Source organism: Odocoileus virginianus, chromosome 34 (genome assembly GCF_023699985.2).
Source record: "Odocoileus virginianus isolate 20LAN1187 ecotype Illinois chromosome 34, Ovbor_1.2, whole genome shotgun sequence".
In the NCBI taxonomy this organism is placed as follows: Eukaryota; Metazoa; Chordata; class Mammalia; order Artiodactyla; family Cervidae; genus Odocoileus; species Odocoileus virginianus.
The window spans coordinates 13,332,327-13,359,247 of record NC_069707.1 but is presented as its reverse complement, the minus strand read 5'-3'; the positions used below and the strand labels follow the sequence as shown (position 1 = coordinate 13,359,247).

General features: G+C 41.4%; 1 protein-coding gene across 4 annotated transcripts in view; it reads right to left on the bottom strand.

Moving 5' to 3' along the window:
- Positions 1–26,060, bottom strand: part of RGS17 (regulator of G protein signaling 17) — a 105,443-nt gene extending 79,383 nt beyond the window's left edge. For 2 of the 4 annotated variants that reach the window (XM_070461447.1, XM_070461448.1), the window contains exon 1: positions 25,891–26,058. The gene's annotated coding sequence lies outside the window, so the exon portion shown is untranslated. Of the gene's footprint in view, positions 1–25,890 lie in introns of all 4 variants that reach the window. The other 2 variants (XM_070461450.1, XM_070461449.1) reach the window with 2 other exon arrangements.
- Positions 26,061–26,921: the final 861 nt, after the last annotated feature.

Genomic DNA, 26,921 nt, shown 5'->3' with positions numbered 1-26,921 from the left:
TGTAAGCAGATTACCTAAATTCTCAACACTTTAGTTTCCTCATCTGTCCAATTATTACTCCACAAGGGGAATATGCATGAAAGGACCCAACATAGCACTTGGCACTCCAGGTCCTCAAATGTTACTGGGTTCCAGGTGGCTCAGTGGTGAAGAATCCACCTGCCAAGGTGGGAGATGCAGGAGATGCAGGTTCAATCCTTGGATCAGGAAGATCCTATGGAGCAGGAAATGGCATCCCACTCCAGTATTCTTGCCTGGGAAATCCCATGGACAGAGGAGCCTGCCAGGCTACAGTCCACAGGGTCATAAATAGTCAGACACAACTGAATGACTGAGCACTCTACCTTCAGCTTCATCTGTTTAAATCTATAACCCTTTAAATGAGAACCAGTTTTAATAATATTTTTGAGATGATACCAGTCCACATTTATATTCAGGACATTCTTCTTGAGAGGGCAAAAAAGTGAATGAATACATTTTCTATTTGACAGGACTTTTCCCCAAGAAATTAAAGGAAACTTGTTGAGCCTTAATTAACCTAGATCGTTTACCTAGAGGCTTCTTTCCCTTGAGTGTTCCGATTAATCAAATTTTTATGTAAAATTAGTATCAGATAATTTGTGTATTTAAAGACAAAGTACTTTTGTGTGTCATATACTGCCATGCTCAGTTGTTCAGTCGTGTCCAAATGTTTGTGATTCCCTGGACTGTTACACCCCACGCCCCAGGCTCCTCTCCATGATTCTCCAGGAAGAATAATGGAGTGGGTTGCCATTTCCTACTCCAGGGGATCTTCCCGACCCAGGGATCAAACCCAGGTCTCCTGCATTGCAGGCAGATTCTTTACCAGCTGAGCCACAAGGGAAGCCCAAGAATACTGGAGTGGATAGCCTATCCCTTCTCCAGCGAATCTTCCTGACCCAGGAATCGAACTGGGGTCTTCTGAATTACAGGTGACTTCTTCACCAACTGAGCTATCAGGGAAGCCGTCTTGTTTATATTCTGATGTAATTCTCCATATCAACTTTTCTCTAGAATCAAATGTTATAACTGGGGTTAGAATTCAGAGAGCAAAAACAAATGGAAATAATAGTTTAAGTACTAATACATATGGGACATTATTGCCTGATGCTTTAATTGACCTACTTTATTCCTTTTAATTCTATCACATAAATAGCCTCTCCACTTTATAAGTGAAAACTTGAGCTTCAAAAAAATCTAAGCAATTTTTCCATATTCTAAATACTGGAATTAATATTCAAACGTAGTCTTGTAGGCTTTAAAGTTCATGCTTTATTCTATATGTGACTATATTGTACACTATTGCTTTAAAGGTAATGGCAGATGTTATTTCTATTTACAGCAGAATCCTTTCATAAAATAGAAATGGAGACTATAGGATTGACTTTACCAGTTAATAGTATATGCCACCCTTGGTGATTACTTATGTTGGATGGTTGTGAAGTGGTAACTACCAGTGGAATACCAAATTCATTGTCTGGCTTCCATCAATACGGTGACCTGCCTTTGTACTTGAAGACATTTTGCTCCTTTGCAGTTTCCTATTAAGGCGAGTGATAACATTTATCACCTAAGTCCTCCATAAGTCCTAACAGTGGACAGTAGGTGATGCTGTGAAATGTCCAATGGGACACCAGTAGGGAGGACAGGAAATATAATAATGCCAGAGACACATTCTGTCATCTTCTAGAAGGGCAGAGCTGGCAAAACTCAGACATCTCCCAAGTTAAGCAGAATTACAAATACAATGTGTGTGTGTACAAACATACATGAACAAACAGGAAGACTAGTTCTAGAGTTGTTACATTCCTAGAGATATGATTTGGGCTATGAAGAAGTAGTATAATGAACTACACTGGAATTTTTTACTGGGTACAAATATTTAGCCTTTTCTATTCAAAGAAAAAAATGTCTTTAGCTTCCTCACTGAAGTCATATCCACATCATTCTGTAATCTATTTTCATTTTTATTTAGGGAAGTAGCATACCCAAAGGGCAGCTAACACTCTCATTTTTAACGTACAGATTAAAGGGGGAAAAAAATGGAAGAATCAGTTGGCATGGGCTCATGATTTAGAAGGGCTTCCTACATGTTGATCTAGTTAGTCACGTCTTCAGAGAAAAGAAATACGAAAGTAGCTGAATTATAAAGGCTTTGCAACTAGATGAATGGAATCAGATGTTCCTGAGTCTAAAAAGGTAGAAACAGAATCTAATACATGTACACTTGAGTTTGGACTTTGTCCATAACCTATTAATAAGCACATAGTGAAACCATTAGGATAGACAACAGTTCGAGTCCTGTTGAAATGATTCAGGGATAGTTGATTGGCATTTTTTCAGTCCATCTCATTCCTGTGGCTACAACACAACGTCACAGACAGCAGTGTCCCTTACGGTCCCTCCAGACACTCTGCCTGTGGAGGAATCTAATTGCCACTCAAGGGCTGGCTTATGTAGATGGATGCCCAAATATTTATCTTTCTGAATATTAACTTTCTTTCAAATGCTAATAAGGGCTAAGCCCAAAACATTTTGGTGCTCTCCACACATAAAGGAAAAGTACAATGCAAACATTAAGCATTCTGTTTTCATTGTGTATGTGTCTTGTTTCATGTGTTCTAAAATATTTAATTTTAGCCGCAGCCCTGACACTTACTGGCTGGTACTTGGTAGAATTTCAACCATAATGGCTGAATGAATACAAAGAATTGTGCAATGAGTTTTTCTCGATTGAAAGTCATTATGGAAGTTTACTACATCCATCTCAGAATGTTTATGGCTTGGTGGTGATTGCAGCCATGAAATTAAAAGATGCTTGCTCCTTGGAAGGAAAGTTATGACCAACCTAGACAGCATATTGAAAAGCAGAGACATTACTTTGCCAACAAGGGTCCGTCTACTCAAGGCTATGGTTTGTCCAATAGTCATGTATGGCTGTAAGAGTTAGACTATAAAGAAAGCTGAGCACTGAAGAATTGATGCTTTTGAACTGTGTGGTGTTGGAGAAGACTCTTGAGAGTCCCTTGGAGTGCAAGGAGATCCAACCAGTCCATCCTAAAGGAGATCAGTCCTGGGTGTTCATTGGAGGGACTGATGTTGAAGCTGAAACTACAATACTTTGGCCACCTGATGCGGAGAGCTGACTCATTTGAAAAGACCCTGATGCTGGGAAAGATTGAGGGCCAGAGGAGAAGGGGACGACAGAGGATGAGATGGTTGGATGGCATCACCGAGTCGATGGACATGAGTTCGAGTAAACTCCAGGAGTTGGTGATGGACAGGGAGGCCTGGCGTGCTGCGGTTCATGGGGTCACAAAGAGTCGGACACAACTGAGCAACTGAACTGAACTGAACTGAACAAAGAATATGGCTAATGTGTACAGAATTTCTTGCAATAACCCATATAGCACTCCTCTTTTCCAATTCTGTTCACTGGAAACAAGGACACTACACAAGCCCCAAGATATATAGGAGGATATAACATTTGAGGAATGACCTACTGCTAGATAAGAAACCTGGATGAGTTGTTTTCGGTTTAAGAAAAATGTATGAGGAATAATGGGCTGAAATGTTGCATATCTTTTGATGGACATCTTCAGTAGTAACTTTTTCATTCCCTTTGTGTTTATATTTTATTTAAAGTAAGGTATAAAATATTACTGGCATTGGTGGAGGGCAGTTATAACAGTGTTCTATTTCCATGCCCTTCCGCAGAAGGCGTGGTGGAGAATGCTGCTTCGCTCTGTGGGTTTCTGCCACAGCCCACTGGCTCCTCTGGGATGACAGAGCCACATGTGCTTTTCAAGTGCAGCTACTACCCTTTTCTCCTAGCAACCATATTATGTTAAAGTGTGGTTACCGGGGTTGCTAGGATATTCTTCTATTCTTGTCCTCCATGACCAAACCAAAGGGAAGAGAAAGTGTAAACCAAACCAGAGTTGAAGATAAAGGGAGAGAAACTCAGGAAAATAAAGTGCCCTCCTCTTATTTCGAAGAAAAAAAAAAACTCAGCAAATTACTTTGTAGTTAATGCCTTAAGTAAATTAATAATTTCTTTTCTTAGGGTAAAATCAGAAAAAAGTTTAAAGACAACCTACAAAATAATGGCTATTAAATATTTTAGGGTGATAGGACCACTTTAACATTATTTATTGAAGGCCATGTTTTCCCAAGAGAGGAAGAGAGGAAAGCATCTGTTTTTAAAAACTTTTTGTTTGTTTGTTTGGGGAAGGATGAGCACCGAAGAATTGATGGTTTTGACTTGTAGTGCTAGAGAAGACTCTTGAGAGTCTCTTGGACTGCAAGGAGATCAAACCAGTCAATCTTAAGGGAAATCAACCCTGATTACTCTTTGGAAGGACTGACGCTGAAGCTGACACTCCAATACTTTGGTCACCTGATGTGAAGAGCCAGCTCATTGGAAAAGACCTTGATGCTGGGAAAGAGTGAGGGCATGAGGAAAAGGGGGTGACAGAATATGAGATGGTTGGATGGTATCATTGACTCAATGGATATGAGTCTGAGTGAACTCCTGGAGATAGTGAAGGACAGGGAAGTCTGGCGTGCAGCAGTCCTAAGGTTGCAAAGAGTCAGACATGACTGAATGATTTAACAACAACAAATAGCCAATTAGGGCTTACCTCATAGCTCAGTTGGTAAAGAGTCTCCCTTGAGTGCAGGAGATCACCTGCAATGCAGAAGACCCGGGTTCAATCCCTGGGTCAGGAAGATCTCCTGGAGAAGAAAATGGTAACCCAACTCCGGTATTCTTCCCTGGGAAATCCCATGGACAGAGGAGCCTAGAAGGCTACAGTCTACGGGGTTGCAGAGTTAGATATGACTTACCAACCAAACCACCACCACTGCAGATTAACAATGGTATGATCGTTTCAGATGAACAGTGAAGGAACTCAGCCATACATAAACATATAGAGAGGAAAATATCTTAAAACTGTCAGAGTGATCTGAAAGATCCTGAACTATAATTACCATCATGTTTCACATATGAAAGGTTTGAAATACACACCATGCATCATTGAACTGAAGACATCATCAGCTATATAGTGCATGCTGATTTCTGAAATGTTAAAATGTGAAAAAGCATGCATTTTAGAACTGTTTAAACATGGCATACTATGCTACTTCATTTGATATTTCAATCCATTCTGAGATAAAACATCTTCCTTATTTATGGAAAACGAGGCAAATTTTCCCAAGCATCATACGCTAGTAAGTGCTAGAGTCAGAACTCGAATCCCTATCTGTTTAACTGTTATGTTCAAACTCTTCATTATGCGCTACCTCTTTGGCTTTTCACACAGATAATAAATAAAAATGGTTATCAACTAGCATGCTTAAAGAAGTTTATAGTTTGTCATATTCCTAGTAATTCATTAGGTATTATTAGCCCCATTTTTAAAAAATGAGACAGAGTGGACCCCGCAAGATGGAATGACTTGTTCACTGTCACATAATTAGAAAGTGACAGAGCCAGGAGTGAAACCCAAGCTAAATCCCTCTTAATCCAAACCATGTTTGACTAAGGTCAGACATTAACTAACCATGAGGCCTGAAGTTGGATCACGGACATAAAGCTTATTCAAAGAGACATATATTTGTTGGATATACAAGAAGAGCTGCTGTGCATATCAAACGGCTTCATTGGTTTATTCAACGAATATTTCTTGAACAGCTACTTTGAGATTGGCTCTGTTTGAAAGCTGGTATACAGTAGTGAATAGATGACATAAAAACACACAGAACTTCTGAGAACTATCAACAGAAACAAGGCGAACGAGAGGAGGAGCTTGCAGTTTTACACAGGGGCATAAGAAGGTGTCCCTGAAATGTGACATTTGAGCAAAGAAAGATAAAGGAGGTAAGGGAGTGAGCCACATGGATGTCTGTGGGAAGAACATTCCAGGCAAGAGGAGCACAGGGTCTGAGTTGGGAATAGTCTGGCCTACTGCATGAACAGACAAAAAGGTGTATGGTTGGGCCAGGGCCTTCCTGGTGGCTCAGTAGTAAAGAATCTGCCTGCCAATGCAGGAGACCTGGGTTCGATCCCTGGGTCGAGGAGATCCCCTGGAGAAGCAAATGGCAACCCACTCCAGTATTCTTGCCGGGAGAATTCCATGGACAGAGGAGCCTGGCACAAAAGAGTCAGATGTGACTTAGTGACAAAACAACAGTAAAAACAATATGGCTAGGCCAAGCAGCAAAGGTGGAGAGTGGAAAGTGATGGATTCTGAGAAATGGGGTGGGCGGGGGATGAGTTGGAGAGGGAGATGTGGACAGATCACACAGGGCCTTGTGAACCAATGTAAGGATTTGGGGATTTGTTCAGAACAAGATAATAAAACTTACGCAGAGGAGCATCATGGAATTTGGAATCTGATCAACCTCAACAGATTGATCCAAGGCATCCCAAGGATGTCTACTTCACCAGGCCATATAATCTTGGGATACCTGGCAAACAGATGTTACTCTGTGTCTCCCTTGCTACTGGATTACAAAGCATGGCTTATTTCAAAGAGGTTCGACAGATAAGCTTCCTGCTTCACGGACAGTTACTACATAAATACTTATTAGAGACCAATTATTTGTGTGGGACATTTAAAGAAAAGCTTCTGCACCCCTCTAGAAAATTGGTCCCTGTTTTCAATAAGCTTATAACCTGGTTGTGAGATCATAAAAGCCTCTATCAAGTTTTCATTTGTGGAGGAGTAAGCACAGAATTATGCTGGGGGTAGCCAGAAACGGTTCTATTGAAAGCAATGTGTGAGATTTTCCAAGTAGATAAAGGCAGGTAAAACATTCCTTCTAGAGGTAATACTATAAGCAAAACCCAGGAGACTTATAATAGCATGGCCTGTCTTTTAAAGATAGATTCATTCATTGATTCAATGTGACTGGGGTATTAGGTGCCTGAGAAGAAAAAAGCAATCAGGGACAGACAGGCAGGCAGGGAGGAATCAGGGAGAGAGACATTTGAATTTTATCTGTAGGTGATAGGAGACAGTGGGTGCTTCCTAAGTCTAGGGCAGGATCAGGAGTAATATGCTTGGTCATCCTGGCACTGGTGTGGAGGACAGGTGGACAGAGAATGCTGCCAAGGAGTCCAGGCAAGATGTGGACAGTGAACTGGAAGAGCAGAAATGGGGAAATGGGGCAGAGGTAAGAAGTGCCCAAGAGGTAGAGTAAGCCTTGGTTGGGGATAGTTAGATATAAGCAGGCTGTGATGGTTGTTGGCGGGGAGGATCAGTCAAGGTTGATTGTTGCAATTCCAGTGTGGGTGACTGTGTAGATGCCACCCTTGGATAAGAATGTGGAAATGGAAAGGGTTTGCTCATGGAGAAGACAATACACGTGTTTAAATTAAAACAATAAACTATGGAGAAAAAAAGAAAGAACATGTGTCATTGTTATGATACAGGCAGTTTCCAAGGAAAGAGAGGCCACTTGGAGGTGGCCAGATGAGGGTTCATGAAGGTCTTCGGACTTGAGCTTAGACCTTCAAAGATGGTCAGGATTTAGAAATATTGAAGGGACCCATGTACAGTGATCCAGGCAGAAAAGTGTCTGAGCAAAGGCACAAAAGTGGCAGAATAGAAACTATTTTCTGGAAGTAAGCATATATATTGGTCTTTGCAGGTAGAAGTGTGGTGTAAGAAAGAAAATGAAGACATTCATCCTCAAACTGCAGAGTCTGCCTCTGAAATCTTCCTTTAGGAGGGAGCATTCACTACATTGTAAAGCATACAGATCCATGGTTGATCAGCAATCCCAGATGACTAGTGGGAACCAATATAAATATCATGATGACATGACAGTGATCTCATCTGAATATTACAGTTCTTAGGCATGCTAGGATTCAGGAGTTCACTAATTAGCTTTATGGCCATAGCTAGGATTCGGTTGTCCAAAATCCCATCTCAAGATTTAACACATATTTTAGCAGTATAGTATTAAATACTATAAGCATTGGCAAGTCGAGTTTTTTGCAAACACCTCTTAACAGTATTACAGTTACATTTAAAGTGTCAAAAAACAAGTTTAAACACACATGCAATAATTTATTTAAATTGAGTTCATTTTACTATGAAGTCTTTAATTGTTCCTTTAAGTTAAACTAGATAAATTATATAATACAATTTTCGCATTGTACAAAACAATTACTGATAAAAATAACCTTCTTAAAGTCTCTATCATATTTTCTATCACATCAGACACTATGACAATTACATTTTAATTCCTTCCCCAAACACATAACTTTAAAACTTACTATTTTAAAGTCTCAGCTGTAAAAATATCCCTTATTCTGTTGTTGACCAGTCACTCAGTCATGTCCAACTCTTGTGACCCCATGGACTGCAGCATACCAGGCTTCTCTGTCCTTAACTATCTTGCAAGTGGATATGGAATACTCATACATTTGTAAAGTCCATCATTGCAAAACAAAAAAAAACCAACCAAAGCATTTGCTATAGTTACTTATTTTCTTGGAATACATTCAGATGTCTTTCTTTCATTTCCCCTTGGTAAAAATCAAATCCCTAACAGCTCTTGATAAGTCTTCATTTCTTGCTTCAATGCTATCCTTGAAAACAAAGGCATTCTATGATTCTGTATATGTCATTATGAACCAAAATAAATCACAGATAAAAGAGGAGGTCAGATTGCTCCACTTTAGGAAATATTGTTTCTCCTATAATTGGAAACTTTGCATACATGTTGGTTACAGGGAGATCTGCTAAACATCTGTCAAAAAAAAAAAAAAAAAGAGTACCATATCCTTCCTTGTAATTTTAAGCTGCCTCCGCTTCTTCTCTGTTACAGCTTTATTCATTTTTATTCACTTCACTTCCATTCTGGCTCCACACACTATACAGTTACCATATATAATTTTTCCAGGAGCTTAGACACAGTAAAACTGCATTCCTATCTTATTACCTAAATATGCATTTCAGGAACATATTTCTTTTGGTTTTCTACCTCTGTTAAATGTGATCTAAATTTTCCAATGCTCCTCAAAATTCTCTACCAGTTAATTCTGCTTTCAATTCTCTGAAATGTACCTTGGAGCCCAGAATGCAGGGAAGCAAGAGCAAATGCGAGACAGAGCGGCTCATTCCTGGGAAATTCCTGGAGGGAAGTCAGATTTCTTGCCTAAGAAAAATAAGCTCGCTTCTCCCCCTGGTGCCCGGAACTTGGGATGCTATCAGCCATATCTCCTTGAATGAGGGAAGGCAGGAGCATGGACTCTTCTTCCTCTGACCTCTCATTCCAGGGTTTTCTGAACTGCAACTAACATATTTGGAGTAGTACAATACATTGATTTGAAATGGACTGATGTCATGTCAGTTTAGAAAGAATTAAATGCAGAAAATTCCCTTTATATTTCAGTCTGATAGGCTATTATGCCTTCGGTGCTTCCTTATTTAGCCTTATTTATTTGCAATTAATGGAGGAGTAAAATAAAGTATTAATATACATAAACATGTATATATTCTTTGGGATTGAATATATTATATATTATTAGCAATACATTACACACACACATATATATATATACATATATATTTGATAGCCCAGCTTTGCAAAGGACCCTGAGTGCCTTACAAAGGACTACCTTTATGAATCAATTTAAAAAAATCAAAGATCAAACATATACACCTCCTGGAGGCAGGCAATTTTGTCTGTTTTGTTCTCTAATAAATCTGAATCTCCCAGAACTGAGCCTGTCATTTAATAGATACTCAATTAGTTTGGCCACCTGATGCAAAGAGCCGATTCACTGGAAAAGACCCTGATGCTAGGAACGATTGAGGGCAGGAGGAGAAGGGGGTGACAGAGAATGAGATGGTTGGATGACATTACTGACTCAATGGACGTGAGTTTGAGCAAACTCTGGGAGGCAGTGAAGGACAGGGAAGCCTGGCGTGCTGCAGTCCACGGGGTTGCAAAGAGTCAGACACGACTGAGTGACTGAACAACATTGACAAAGTATTAGGTAAAAGAGAAACTTCACTGCGTGAGCCACATAAAAAAAGTCTGCTTCTCATTCAGCATCAATCCTCTTCTACGTCACAATTTTTTTTCCAAAATCACTTGTTCTCCATCCCCAGATTATTCCTATAGAAGCCAAATGCAGTGGGACGTTAGAAACAACCAACCACAAGACATTACACAAAGTGAATTTGATTTCTGCTTTGTGGTTTGAAAGACCTGCAGTTAGACACTGATTTCTTCCTTTCATTTTTATGATCTGAACTTTAGCTTTCTGTTTATTTCTCTACTTTTGAATGACAGTTCATTACTCTGCTCTCAAATAAGAGAATGAACATAAATGAAAATTAACCTTATTTCATATCACATTCAAAAGACTGCTTTCCCAGTGAATTTGTGACTTTTAGCACTCATTTTCACTTTGAAATTTGTATTCATAGCCAGTCAAAACTATGGTAATTTACTTTTGCTTATTACACAAGGTAACACTTATTAGATTGACAGCTCCTTGTGGAACAAGTTAACAAAATGTAAGTAGGAAATTCTTTGTTCACTTTTTTACGAACTTTTTTAACAGCCAAACATTTGGTCAATTGACTAAATAATACATTTAATATTATAAAAATTCCTCATTCACCATGCAAGGAAAACTAGATTATTATCTTTATTCTGTCTCCTAAGCTGAAAAAACTTTTTGTCATTTTGTATGTTTCCAGTAAAAGCATTAGGAAAAAAAGCAAATTCTAACATTTGTTCCAGGACATCTTTATTCTATCTATGAGCTAAAATATTAGAGATGAGGAGATGGGAGAAAAAAGAATCCATTATTTTTGTGGACTCAGATAGTTTCAAGGTACCTTTTGAGCTTATTATGCTCCGTGATTCTAAACTTCCTTGTCTGTCTATAACCTTGGGGAAATTCCACTACTTCTAAAATGCTATACTTGTACCCTAGAGTCTGGAAGCAAAGCCCAAAACAGGGTTCAAATAGTCACAGTTTCTTAAAAGGATTAGGTCTAACCTTGAATGAATGAATGATGAATATTATATGCTATTTCCCAATATTTGCTTCTATTTTCATATAGAAACATTTTAGATTTCTCAGGGATGAATAAAAGCAATGCTCCAGGAAATTTCATAGCATTCCCCTGGAACTTTCTCCATTGATGATTTTGCTCCTCACAACCAGCAAACCTAGTCTTCTCTAAACCTAAAATAAATGTTGAAAAACTTTTCCTGGGTTCTGCTACCCACCACAGGCTGCCATGACCTCTTCTCTATTTAGTCCTCACCTTTCCATAGTTCATTCAAACAACTAGTCTACATGCCATGTGTTCTCAGGCTCACCTTCTGTTCTGGCTTCAGTCTTAACATCAGTTGGGTTCAGCTTCTTCTCCAACACACAGGTGCTTGCTTCTTTCAAAGGGCACCTCTGCTTTCCCATTTGGATGTCAGTGAGCTGATTCATACCTGAGACAATTTTTATGCATTTCTTGGACCACCCACATACACCTCCCCCAACAATGACACTCCCCAGCACAATAGGGGTTTTATTGTCAACTGTCTGGAGGGACCATAAAAGGAGGTACAACTAATAGCAAAGTATTTTTAAAGAGTCCTGAAACATTATTTATGCTAAAATAGCATACAATATTTTTGAAAGATATTCTTCAAAAGTTAAGTGGGTAAAGCTAAACAGTCTCATCTCAAAGGAGAAAAAAAGAGAATTTGCTACAATGTAGGGCCCTTTGTGAGCTTCCCAGGTGGTGCAGTGATAAAGTATCACCTGCTAATGCAGGAGGCGCAAGAGACATGGGTTCAATCCCTGGGTTTGGAAGATCGCCTGGAGAAGGAAATGGCAATCCTCCAATACCCTTGCCTGGAAAATTCCATGGACAGAGCAACCTGGAGGGTTCCAGTCCATGGGGTGGCAAAGAATGAGACAGGAATGAGTACGTGTGTGTGTGTGCCCCCTCCCCCCACACACAGGGCCCTTTGTGCTCTTCCCACTTAAGCTCCTCCCCTTAGAACCTTGATCAATGAATGACTACTCACGAACATAGCATTCATATTAGTACCCCTGCTTCCTAAGAGTGGAAAGGAAAGTATACAGAGAATCTGTGCTCTTCTTCCAAGTCTGAGTGTTCTTAAAATTGCCAGAACAAAATCTGTCAGGATGAGAATCATCCTTCTCAGCTAGCACTTTAGGGAGAATTTATTCCATTCCCAGAACCACCATTCATTTAGTTTATCCCATCAATACTGAGCTGAGTTCCTCGCCATCCACAAATCATTCATTCCTTCCACACAAGGTGCATCTACTCTTCTTGGCATTTCCCGGTGTACTAATTTGCATTCTCTTTGGCGGAAGGAAGGAGACATGATAAATAAAATAACAGTACAGTAAATGCTGTGGGTTAAATAAAACAGGCTATTATTAAAGAATGACAGACAAAGGGAGGAATAAGGATGTGCCAGCGTTGGAGAGTGCAGAAAAGGTCTTTAAAGAGGTGACATTTGAACTGAAGTGTGGGTGATGAGAAAGATCAAGAGGAGAGTTGTTTAGGTCGAGGTGTGGACATGCAAAGGACCTGAGGCTTCAGGGCATGTAGTGTCTTCTCTCCCCTGTGTTCCTGGAACTACCCTAGAGTCTCCTAGTGACAATGCCCTTCCTTCTAATGCTACCTTACATGCTGATTTTTTAGACTCAGGAGTAACCAGACTCCTGGCTTGTCTAAAATTATCACTGCATTACTGGTTTTTACAGGCTTCATCTTAATACTATATACTTGACCTTCGAGGGCTTAAAAAAGAAACTAATTCAAAGCAAGCCAGCATCTGATTCAGCAGCACCATGGTAGTGTAACATGCTACCGTTCCTTATCTGAGAATCCATAGGATATACAATTCACAGAAATTCATGCCAGGAAAAAAAAAAAGACTTCTGAAAGACTGTTTTCTTCATTTACCAGTGGGTTCCAGGTAACCTGTCCTGTTAAACCCTATTGCTTTGGTGGCTGGAACTTGAGAGCTGAAACTGAGCGCTTCTGTTATGACAACATGCCCATCCATGTTCTGGGGCATGTTCACCACCACCCCCCCCACCCCCAATTTATTTCTCTCTGTGGCTTCTTACCTATATATTGTTTAATTTTCATTGCCATCTGTGAAAGTGCTTTTGTTTAAGCTGCCCCAAACCTCTTGGAAACAGAAAGTGTATAAATCATTAATCACAAGTGCTTTTTAGACAATCCCAAGGAATTTCCTGATCTTACCCTCTCTGCCACATGACATAACCAGCTGCTCTTCCTTCCCTAACCTGTCTCTTTTCCAACTTCTTCTGGGAGAGAGCTATAAATATGAATGAAACTGGCTAAGAGTAATTCCACTTTCTTGATTTCATGGTACAGTGTCTTCACTCTCTTTTTTAAATTAATTTTTACTGGAGTATATTGTTGCTTCACAATGTCATGTGAGTTTCGACCATACAGCAAAGTGAATCAGCCATATGTATACATACATCCCCTCTCTTTTGGATATCCTCCTCATGGAGGTCACCACAAAGCCCTGGGTAGGGTTCCTTGAGCTACACAGTAGGTTCGCATTATCTATTTTATACTCAGCCATAAAAAGAAATGAAGTTGGGTCACTTGAAAAGACATGGATGGACCTAGAGTCTCTCATACAGAGTAAAGTAAGTCAGAAAGAGAAAAACGAGTATCATTTTCTTTTTAACACATTTTTTTCCCATTCTGACCATCTTACGTATGAATGTATTGATATATATGTGCATGTATTTTAGTTTCCTTCTTTTCCCACATGCCCGTTCAACATAGATACTCTCCAGGATTCTATTCCAAGGTCCTGCTGCTCCCTAAACATTTTCCTTTGGTAATCACTTACTACCACCACCTCTAAAAAAAAGATTTTCAAGGTTTATCTCTAGCTGAAACCTCTCTCCTGAGTCTATATTCCAAATTCCCTGGAGCCAATTGAACTGCGGAGTCAGAATGAGGCCTTGCAGATCTTTTACCCTCCAAACCCTTAACTCATCTCCATAACATCGCTGCCAACTGTTTATCCACTGAGCATTTGTCAGTAAACTCATCACTTTTCAAGGCAGCCCATCTACCAAGCTGGCTTTGACTGTTAAACAGTTATTCTCAATAGGACAGCAAAATCTATCTCAACCACATGTCCCCACTGGTTCTAATGCTATTTTTAAGACAGTGGTAAAGACAGTTGGTGATGGAAGCCAGGTGTGCTGCAGTCCATGGGGTTGCAAAGGGTCGGACATGACTGAGCAACTGAACTGAACAGAGACAGTGGTTGGTAAAGCATCTGCCTGCAGTGCAGGAGATGTGGGTTCGACCCCTGCGTCAGGAAGATCCCCTGGAGAAGGGGATGGCAACCCACTCCAGTATTCTTGCCTGGAGAATCCCACGGACAGAGGAACCTGGCAGGCTACGGTCCATGGGGTTGCAAAGAGTCAGGCACGACCGAACGACTAAACAACAACAACAGCTAAGTTACATTAAATGCCAAATTTACATTTGACACAGGGCAATGTCTGTACTGTCTCCTCACTACTCTGCCATGTGGTTCTGTTATTCCTGTTATGTCACTGGGGCAATTTAAAATGAGTCTAATCATTTCACATGGCTCTTCTCCAAATGGAGAAACACACATATTCTCTAGGGAAACCACTCTACTCCAGGTTAAAAAAATACCAATGCCTCCAATAATCACTTCTCCCATGAATGAATGGTGTCTGTTCATTTTACTATTCGTATCACAAAACTCTAACCAGGGTGTCCAGAAGGAAAGAAATTCAAAACAGCACACTAGTTGTGGTTTGAAAAATGCAGAACAGTACAGAAGTGTCCTCAACTTCCTTCTAGACGCTCTGTGTCTCTATTGACATAGCTAAGAGCAGACTTGCTTCCTACTGAATCAACCGGGTTTTTAATCAAGAACCCTGATGGATCTGGCAAAGCCTTCCCCAGGCTGAACTCGGCCTCTTCATCAGTTTGGTTTCTCCAGGTCTTAATGGCATCTGCATTACCTAGATACACAGGCTCAAATCTACATTGGGTTTAAGGGTCTTTTCACATCTTCTAAATCACAATGATGACCAAGTCTTGAAAGCTCTGAGTGGAACAGGTTTTCATGATATCATCTTCCCAACTGCCTTCAGTTAGCCTTTGGATGTTTTCCCAGTTCAGGCCTCATCTTCTCTCACCTGAAGAGCTGAAATCGTGTTCCTGCTGCCTTCTCCTCCCCTCGGCCCAGATCTGACATGTACAGTCTTCATCCTATAATGCCCTATTTATTCGACACCCACGGCACTCTGCCCCTAGCAGGGACAATGTTAGCTTTTCACTTGGATATTAACACCCACCAGTATCTGTCTCCTCCTTGGCTTTATCCTGTGATTTCCTGCCTGTACTTTGTACTTCTGGAAAACTGTGCCACAAAGTATTTTTCGACTTTCCCCAGTTCTGTGCCTTTCTTTCTTTACATTGTCTCTGAGCCTGGAAGGCCATTCCTTGTCAAATTTTCATCTTTTAGTACTTTGAAAAAATGTTACTGCTTCTAAGAAATGTCTACCAGATTCTGGTCTGACCACCTAAAATGAATCGAAAGTTCCTCACAGCATTTTATTTCTCTCCTAGAACTGCTGCTGCTGCTAAGTCACCTCAGTCGTGTCCGACTCTGTGCGACCCCATAGACGGCAGCCCACCAGGCTCCGCCGTCCCTGGGATTCTCCAGGCAAGAACACTGGAGTGGGTTGCCATTTCCTTCTCCAATGCGTGAAAGTGAAGTGAAGTCGCTCAGTTGTGTCTGACTCTTAGCGACCCCATGGACTGCAGCCCACCAGGCTCCTCCATCCATGGGATTTTCCAGGCAAGAGTACTGGAGTGGGGTGCCAGTGCCTTCTCCGTAGAACAGAACAGTAATAGCAATTTACATACCCATTTCTTTCTTCAACTAGTCTTTAGGTTCCTTAAGCCTTGGCTATGATTTATTTAATGATACTGCTCCCAATTCTCAGTGGTAAAGAATCCGTCTGCCAACGCAGAAGATGCAGGAGACTCAGGATTGATCTCTGGGCCGGGAAGATCCCCTGGAGGAGGACAAGGCAACAAACTCCAGTGTTCTTCCCTGAAAAGTCCCATGAAGAGAGGAACTTGGCAGGAGGGTACAGTCCATGGGTTCGCAAAGAGTCGATCACGACTTAGCGACTGACCACACGTATTCCCAATTACAGAGTAAGGCTCCAGTGAGTTGCATTAATTGTGAATAAGGAGGCAGGAAATGAAAACGGTGAGAGGGATGAGTAGCTGAATCTGAAGGCTAGTTGGGAATAGAATGCAAACACTTGGAAAACCAGACCCACGTGGGCCATTAACAGGTGCACCAAAAGACCACTCTTTTTCCATCATTTCTGCCTGTTCATAATTTCATTTTTTAGATTTCAGGGTCCAATGTCAAGCACAGTTCCTCCTTCTTTTTCCCTGAGATCTAACCAGGCTTGACCAGACTTGGACTTTCCTGGAGCTAGTGGTCAGGGGTCAGGGCACTCAGTGCAACATAGATTTTGGTTGTAATCAGCAGCTTCACCAAGTAATTACTTTCAGTGTTTTTGCTAAGCCATAAATCCACATTCCCTTAAAAATAATCTCCTGCAAACACACTTGTCACTCCTTCAAAGTCTTAATAAATAGTTTGGATGTTAAGTCATTGTACCGTCTACTGCTCAATAAAACAATGTGCATTTATTCACTGCTGGTATTTTAAAGCAAAATGTAAAGATCTCCTTGTCACACAAAAAAATTAAAAATTAAATTAATTTTATGCAAGATGGACTTAGGAGTAGCGACATTTAAAAAGAAAATTTGGAGCAGATTTTCTATCAATGCAGTTGAATTTGAGTGTCACCTACAAGAATTTTTAACTATTAACATAACCTATGTCAAGTCAAGAAAAGTGCTCTACTTTTTTCCACCCTGGAATTAACACTTATTTAATGAAATTCTACCTCATGAAATACCACTTGTATTACTCAGATGTTCAGTCAATGAAAAAACTGAATTAGGGGGGAAAATTACCTTCTTAAGATTAGATTGCATGAATTTACAAAACTGGAGGTGGTTATATAATACAGCAGGGTTACATAATAATGTACTGAATGACATTATACCTTAAGAAGTAAGTTTGTAGCTAATAGTCTCCTTTTCTGAGCCCAGTCTTTCTGTTTTTTACTTGACTTTCAATCTTACCTCAATGTACCTCCCCTTGCATTTTCAAGTATGTATCTTCTCCTCCCAGCATTTGGCTATGACTGCATAAGCATCAGGTCAGTTGTTTCCTGCTCTCAACTCATAAGCAAAAAGTATGCCCATATACTCAGACACTGACACATAAAATCATCTTTTTAAAATATTAAACTTTGGGGACAAATCCAATGCATAAGAATTTCTCTATCCCTTGGTTTTCAGCATAAAAATTATACAGAAATATATAGCATAGCTATGCCTTAGTTCTTTCAAAAAAGATACTCATTTTCCTTTGCTTTTTCTGGTAACCTATGAGTTTAGTATGGTCAAGACTCACTAGATAAAATGTTGTATAGTAGTTCTGAGTGAAATAAATTGAGAAATATGTTCAACTCCCAAATTAATACAAATGGTTACTTATTAGCAGCCCAATTAAAGTTTGAAAGATAAGCAAGGTAAATCTGGTGGCTGAAATGAGGGTTCAGCTTATTTTCAAGTTAATTCATTCATAATGTCAATTCTTTCATTACTATATATGGCTAAATTAACTGTACATTCATAACATTTTGCTAGGAAGGACTTGAAGCCTTCTGGTTTTACAAATGATATCAAATCATCCTAGATCAGGAAAAATCTAGTTGCTAGACTTAGAGATCACGTTAGTGATTTCAACAAGTAGGTGCTGAAGACGGTTTTCCTAAAAAACAAATTTCTTTTTTTTCATATCTGAAAAGAGAATTCTGGATTTCTGGTCAATCGTGTTGCTGTTTTAGTTTCTAAGTCATGTCCAACTCTTTTGTGACCCCCATGGCCTGCAGCCCACCAGGCTCCTCTGTCCGTGGGATTTCCGAGATGAGAATACTGGAGTGGGTTGCCATTCCCTTCTCCAGGGGATCTTCCCAAACCAGGGACTGAACCCAAGTATCCGCCATTGGCAGGCAGATTCTTTATCACTGAACCACCAGGAAGCCCCTTCTGGTCAATTACTATATTACAAAAAGACTGTTATCAGTGAAAGAACTGCAATCATACTGGGAGAAAAAAATGACAATATATTTATTGTATGGGAAATGTGGGTCCTCAGGAAGGGTGGGGTATTCATTTTCTCTGTCTCCCTTTACTTACCCCCTCCCCCAACATACCTGAAATAATATCCCAATGATCACCCAGGGCAGCCTTTAAGTGAGGGGGCGAGGGGTAGGCACAGTACACCCGTATGCAGACAAATGTGGCCACTTTAAAGAGGGAGATTTGGGAGTTGGGGTGGGTCCACAAAGATGGCTGAGCCTCAGGTCTGTGGTTTGGACCTGGTGGCTGGTAAATCATCCACTGAGCTCCAGCGAACCACTTCCTATTTTCCCTTCCCCTTATCTGAGCCTCTGCTTAGAGCTTTCTTTAGGAGCAGAGATTTCTACACTTGGAAGTCAATGAGCCTAAAATTTCTAAATCCTCAGGAGATCTTTTCTCATTACTTCCACACCATCTCTAGTTATGACTTGTAAACTCAGAACAACCAGGGCTCAACTGATGCAAACAAAATAATACTAAGTTGAAGAAGCTTCTGTGTGAACTTGTAGAAAGAGGCCATGTTTAATCTTTTTTTTTTTTTTTTTTTTGCATCCAAAATCATATCGCAGGGCCTGGCACATAATATGTGCTTGAGAATGTTTACGAATGAATGACTGTTCGCTTAACAGATTGGTTAAACAAACTGGTCAGGAAAGAATAACATGGCAACACGGCAGACACTGGGAGAACAGCTTCCATATTAATTAAGGACCCATTAATCAAGAAAAATACTGGCAAGAATCAAAAATGCCTTTAAGCACTTACGATCTACTGATGTTCCTTGGGTTTATCTTAATTATTTTAATTATTCTTGGGTTTATTTTTCATTGTTTAACTCTAGGACAGTTGCATGTGTATCCTAAGTCACTTCAGTCATGGCCGACTCTGAGATCTTATAGTTGTGATCTTATGGACTGCAGCCCACCAAGCCACTCTGTCTATGGGATTCTTCAGGCAAGAATACTGGAGTGGTCTGCCATGCCCTCCTCCAGGGATCTTCCCAATCAAGGGATAAAACCCATGTCTTTTAAGTCTCCTGAATTGGCAGGCAGGTTCTTTACCAGTAGCGCTGCCCGGGAAGTCCCATAACAGCGGCATAGTGATTGTCAATACATGACAAATTATGGACATCATTTCATTTAATCACTCAACAGTTTTAAGATACATAACAATCAGTCTTCAATTTACAGATAATGATACTAAGAGTCAACAATGTTAAGGCTAAATCTCTGGCTATTTGAATCCAAAGTTTGAACTCTTTCTACCAAATTGCATTCCCTGCTTCTAAAGTCTCTTTGAAGGGTAATATTCCATATGCTTTTTCACATCCTCTAAATTAAATCGCACAGTTGCCACTCTTGTTATAGCAGACTTTCAAATCTTTGTTGATTTTGATTAATTGAAGCCTGAAAAAGGAAGAGTTGAGGGAAATAGGGTGGAGATATGAGGTAGTTTTCCTAGAACCAAAATGGATTTGTAAAATCTCTAGATTAGATAGCCTGTCATAATATGCCAAAAAACAAAAAAAAAACTAAGCCCTGACCATTTATTGAAATACAGACTGTTGTCAACTTTCACAAAAGAGTTTTCCTTGAATTTAACTCATGATGCCACTGGGAAGACCCAAGATAATTAAAGAAATGAAATAAACACTTACCTGCTCATTTCATTTATGTCATAATTTCCCCTGGGTTGTGTCTGTTTAATGTAATGCCATGGCTCTTGAATTATAACCTTTGTATTTCAACAGCCAATCAGAAGTTCCTTGAAAAGCCTGTGACCTAATCCAAGGAAGTAAATATTTGCTTTGTGAACCACATTCATTGTCTATAATAAAATTATATTTATTGACACAGTTTTTTTTTTAATCTCAAACACAAAGTTTAAGGAATTCAGAGAGATTTTAGATGTTTATTACTCATGTTAGAATTTCAAGTATAAAGCATTTACAGAGTTTAGCAAAAAAAAAAAAGCCTGCACATCTAGTAAACAGTAGAGCAAGAATGCAAATCCAGTTCTATTTCAAACAAGTGTTTCTGTTCCACCAGACCTCACTGTTCCTCCTACAGGGGCCTCTTATTCATTATAAATTCCAGGCTTACACATTCTGTATTACTGAGGCTTTACAATATTTGATAAACTGGAACCAGTAATAATTATAAAAAATTTTACACTTTCTAGGTAGTTTAACAGCTGAGGGGCTTTATAGATTTTCCAAGCTAAATATTTAAGCTTTTGAAACCAACTGTCTATAGTCACAGAATTTAAAAATTCAAAACCAGGAACTTATCAGAGCACTAAATCACATGAAACACCACTCATTAAGGTACCAGATTAGTCTCAACTTTTAAAGATTTAAGTTTCACCTCCAGTCAAAAAATGAGGTAAGTTAGGATTCTAATATGACATGGCCTTATGAAACTTAATTGATTTCATTCTGATGAGAAACTTAAATTAATGTTCTGGAGGACCTCCATCGACTTGCCTATTTCCTTTCAATCTCACTTATCTCGGGAAATCTCAAAAGTTTACACTGGCAACTGGCAGAAACAGTCAATGAAAATCTGAGAACTGGTCATGTCGTGTGTTGGGTTGGCCAAAAAGTTCAAGTTCTTCTGTAAGATACATCCTTCTTGTTAGTAAGGTGTGAGTGTACGTGCATAGCACACAAAAATGATGGACCTCAGCGAGTAAGAGAACACGTGTGCTTTGGAAGGACCAAGGGTGGTGGAAAGTGGCAGTAAGTTATGGACACCACAGCAGCCCTAATCCTATGGCTGATCCTTCTCCAGCTGTGTCTCTTAAAATTAACATTAGCATTTCAAATAAATAAAATCTTTCAGAATACAGTGGACAAGGTGGGAGAAGACTTGAACAAGTGATCCTCAAGATAAAAAAAAACTGCTGTAAGCTTGTCGAATAAAAATTATCAGCATTTTTAGTAACCAAAGAAATAAAAGTTTGAAAATATCATTTTCACATATCAAATTAGTAATGATTTTTTAAAAGATGATATTATTTTGCAGAGATCTAGATATCCTAAGTATCAAGCCTAAAGGAAAAAAAAGCCATAAAAATCTATGCCTAAGAATGCACATCACTTAAAACAGTAAAATACTGGAAATAATATAAACATTGAAAGATTACCTAATAAACTGAAATGCATTAGGTGAACTATTTTGCAATCACTAAATTATATTAAAAATACTGATTTCAGTTTCTTGAAAAATGCCAACAAAGTAATATCTGTTGTTTGTAAAAACAAGTATGAAGCTCTATAATGTGATTCAAACTCTTAAAAAAAAAATGCCTGTTGATTCATAGGAAATAAACTGGTCGTAAACTGCCCCATATATTCAGTAGCAGTTTTTTAGGCTTTGGAAGACATGCTAGGCACATACCCAGCACTTTATATACACTGCACTATATTTATGCTTGCAAACATCTCAGGAAGTGGGTGTTTATCCCTACTGTTATATCGGAAGAAACCGAGGCTCAAAGCAGGTAACTGACTTGACCACGGTGACAAAGCTATTAAACAGAGGAGCCAGGACGATAACTAAAGTCAACCTGCCCCAAAGCTTGTGTTCATCATGCCCATGCCTGCCTACAGGCAATTTAAACTTTAATTAAAGTTTGAAACAGATCAACAATAGCAGTATTATGGCAAAAACATGAATATTCACAAAGTGACAATTCTAAAAATGGCTTCCTGCAAAGATGTAGGACTATGAACATGATCTTTAGAATCTCAAACTAGTATATTTGGTAATGAATGTGAGCATTCTTCTAAACAAATGTAAAAAGCAAGAAAGTCTTTTGTGATCCATGCCCACTCTGCAAAATTCATTTATTGAATAAGTTCTTATTTAATATTTGCCTGTTGCCAGATATTGTGCTAGGTATTGGCACAACAGCAAGAATAACAAGAGAAAGAAATTTTTCTGGATATTAGTGAAGTCTTTGGGGGGAAAGTGGAGATGGGAAGAGATGGTGAGGGTAAATATAATCTAACATTAAAAGACCTGGCTACCTAAATGTAAGGACTGTTTCATTTCTTAACACTTCCATAAACATTTATAGTATTACTGAGGATCCAGGTCACTCCCTGGAAATAGCATGTGATTTTAAACCCCTATAATGAATTCACGCTTATACTCTACCTGTAATAATCAAATGAAATAAAATACTTTTTACTATCATGGAACCTGATGGCTCAGTGGGTAAAGAATCCACCTGCAATGCAGCAGACACAGGAGATATGGTTTTGATCCCTAGGTCGGGAAGATCCCCCTGGAGGAGGAAATGGCAACCCACTCCAGTATTCGCGCCTGAAAAATCTCACAGACAGAGGAGCCTGGTAGGCTACAATCCGAAGGGCTAAAGAGTTGGACGTGTTAAGCAGAAGCATAGCACATAAGCAACTTTATTCTCATCCACTGTGTGTATAGTGGTCCTTGTATTTGCCCTTCTGGGTGGTGCAATATATTTTCATTGTTAAGTAAGCAGAGTTGGGCTATCAGAAAAAGAATTCTCAGCAGAAATGCAGTTGGATAGGCTCCCATCTCTCTTGGCTCCATATTTCCTTATCCATGCCCACCTTTCACTTTTCCAGAAAAGCCCATGTCTTTTAGCAAATGGATTTCTAATATGAAGGCCACAATCTCTACAACTGCAAATTAACAGGTAAATGCTTTCTTACTTTTAATTCTTGAGTCAATCAGAATTTTTATCAATTTACTTTTGGATTTGGCTGTTATAATAAGGTCAAATGGGTGAGGATATAAACATTTCTCCTTTTCTTCAAAGGCCCTGGCCTTAGTGGTAAGAAATGTTAAGGAATTTTCTTTTTTTATTATTTTAAAAAGTCTAAGCTATCCACAGGAATGATAATGAATTAGACTCTCAACATTATGAGTTCAAATAATTTAGGACACTGTAGTGAAGTGTTAGTTGCTCAGTTGTGCCCAATTCTTCATAAGCCCATGGACTGCAGCCCACCAGGCTCCTCCGTCCTTGGAATTCTCCACGCAAGAATACTGGAGTGGGTAGCCATTCCCTTCTCCAGGGGATCATCCCCACCCAGGGATTGAACCTGGGTCTCCTGCATTGCAGGCAGATTCTTTACCATCTGAGCCAACAGGGAAGCCCAGATCTCTGTAGAAAGATTCCCTGAAAGCAGAGAGATATCTATTTGAGCAGGAAAAGCTGGATGCCTTATTAATGATCAGGAATAGCAAATTAACTCTTTTTGTTAATTCTCTTTCGTAGGGACTAAAAACCAAGGAATAGTTGAGGAGCCAGAGCAAGAGGGTAGAATTTAGCACATCAGACACCTTCTGTTGCTTGTTCTGTAAATTAGGTGAGTCTCTTAATCTTTCAGACTACAAATTCAGGAAGAAGGATAAGTGCCCATGGCTCTGAGATCAGGTGGCATTGTCATGGAGATTCATCTCATTTAATAAATGATACCATCCAATCCTTTGTAAATAAACACTTTTCTCATCTCCAAAAACTGTAAATAAACTACCCTATCATGATTTCTTTAAATACGGTTTCTTAGATTATTAAAACAGTGAATGTCTACTCTCCCATGAGTGTGCTAATTATTGTTTTAGTTCATGCTAACAGAAAAAACAGCTTAATAATAGTAACTTAGTTGGAGGAGGTCAAATGGCTCATTCATTTGAATTAGTGAATACAAATCAGCTTTTCATTAGATATTAGTGCAAAATGTATGTTTCACATTTAACTGCTATTGTTGTCACAAGAAGCAATACAATTTACCCAAAGTATTTCACAGTTTTCGAAAGTATTTAATACAAATAATGTCTAGAAGCTATGAAACCAGGACGGAAAGATTATTACTCATTACAAGAGTGAAAACCGTTTCTCATTTCCCCAATTAAATGATTTTCAGAGGGTTCATCACCCGGAAAACCAGTGTATGTGAATGCCGGAAATGCAGACGGCAGTCTCAGAAACGCTTATTTTAATCGAGAATCAAACTACAAGATTGCTCTCATTATTATTTGCGACAGTCATCCCATGATGGAAAGAGTCTGGCTGTATCACAATTTTTAAAAAGAAAAAGAAACAACTGTGGGAAGACTGCAAAGTTCTCTAGACAAACCTTCGAGTGCCTCTTTTTAAAGAAGGAAACGTTTATGGCAAGGTCAGAGTGGTTAGGAAAACTACTATGCCAGGAGCCAGGGTCAGTCTTGCCAGAGCGACCGAGACTGTCCCAGGTGAGCGGCTGTCCCTTCAGGGGTTCCGGATGGAGGCGGGGGGCGCAGGGCGTGTCTCCCGCACCGTGGGCATCGTTTTTGGCCAAGGCGACCCTTGCTCTGTACCCAGGAGCCCAGAGACTCCGGAGGCTGGCGCGGGCTGCTGGGGAAGCCCTGCCAGCAGCCTCCCGCTCGCCAGGAGCATCTCCCCATCCGTGGTTTCCGAGACCAGCTCTGTCTCTCCGCCATCCTCAAGTCCTCCGACATTTTTCAGAGACAGGGAGGTAGGGAGTAGAGGAAACGGCCGAGTGTCTGCACCCAGCCTCTGCCGCAGCACAGAAGAGGCAGGGGAGGAGGAAGGCTGGCGAGTCAGCCGCTATTAAACGGGGATTCTGGCGATAATAGAAGGAATCAGCACCACCTATAGTAAGAGTCCCGGATACACCCACCCGGGCAGCGGCTCGGGGTTTGGTGGGCGTTCCACCTCCTCGCCCCGGATGGCTGTGAAATCTACCCCAAGCAGTGCACACTGGAACTCCCTTCCCTCCGACCTAAAGGAGGGGAAAGAACAAAAGAGAGGCCCCCATCCCCTACACACACACACACACACACACACACACACACACACACACACACACCACCCCTCAGCTGTTTTACCGACGCTCAAGGTATGCATTTTTGCACCGACCCCACCCCCCTCCCCTGACATCTTCCCCACCTGCATTTTCCCAAAGGTAAAGAAAGAAGAAAATACCACCCCGAGGTGCCCGTTCGGTTGGACACTGTTAATTTCACATTCGGTTTGCTAACAAGCAGCCGACCAAATCGGCGGGACCTTGAGCCCCCGCGGGTTCTCCCGCCGCCGCCGCCGCCCCCCCGGCCCTCGCTCGGATCCCCAAGGCGCCCGGCTCTCCGCTGGGGGAACCCGACCCGAGGTTCCCGGGGCGGGCAGGACGCTCGCCCAGCGGGTCCGCAGCAACCGGAGGGCAACGAGCGCACCGTGCCGAGGCTGCTACGCGGGATTTAACTTCTCAAACCCGCGGCGCGGCCCCCGCTTCCTCCCGCGGTCTCTGGGGCGGCCCAGAGGACCCCCCCCCCCGCCCCCGCGTCGGCAGACTCCCCCGCCGGCGCATAGACAGTTGCACTCTCCGCCCCCTCTTTCCTTCCCCTCCGCACCCACCCCCTACTACCTTAAAAAAAAAAAAAAATGCACCCATCGGTGCAAAGCAGACATTTTGATGCCATTGACTTAGCACCGCTCAGGATCGGAGGCAACATCTTACCCAGTCGCCTGGAGGTGTGGGCAGCGCAGCGATGGGTCCGGGGGCGCGGGGCTGAGCGGCTCGGTCCTCTAGCGGAGCCGGTTTGCTGCCATCCGCCCAACTTCAGCACCCGGCGGGCGAGGAGAGAGGGAGCCAGGCGGGGATGAAGGGGCGGGGGGAGGGGGAGGAGGGAGAGGTGGGCGGGGAGGGAGCGGGCGCCGCTCGGCAGCGCGCATGCGCCCCGCGGGCGGGCGCAGCCCCTCGCCCCGCTCGGCCGGAGGTGCCGCCGCGGCCCCCGGCCGCGTGAGTCACCGCCCGCCCCTCCCGGGCCACCGGCCCCCGCGCGCCCGCCTCGCCGCGGCGCCCGCTGCGCTCAGGGGCTCGGTGGGGAGCTCCGGGTCGCCCCCCCTGGGGTCCGCGGCTTCGCGGGCACCTTGGAGACCTGGGAGCCTCCCTGGATGAGACAGGCTCTCGCGCCTAGGCGCCTTCCAACTTCAGGTTCCCCGGCAGCCCGCGTTCATCTTGCGGTTTAGGAGATGATGTGAAAACAGAAGCCTGTCTTTTAAGAAACAAAACAGGTGCAAGAAGGGGTGTGTGTTTGGGGGGGGGATGTGTCCCATTGGAAGCCGTCCCTGGGGTTTCAGAGAAGTATGAGGTTAAATTAAACAAGTGTTGTTCCCAGGGGACTCTACTTTTACCAAGGGTTCTTTATTTTACTGAAGTCCTCAGCCCCGAATCTGACCCTCTCCCCTAAGAATGATCTCAGATGCTCTCTCTCTCGGGCCTGGGCATATGTCTTGTCTCGGACATCAGGACTCCTGGAGCCAGAGTTTTGAGTGAGAGAAGCTGATGACAGGGCAAGAGTCCTGGATTACTAGCTGAGGTGTTGATGCTCGGGCTGGAAGCAGCCTTCTAGGTCAGCTCCATAGCGATCAGGTCTGATAACTGTGCACTTCGCAAGCGGAGCCCAGCTTGATAGTGAAGGAGCTTTGGGTATTTACTGCATCCTGAGCGTTAGATTGCATCTCCGATGATTAGATTGAAGTGTTTGT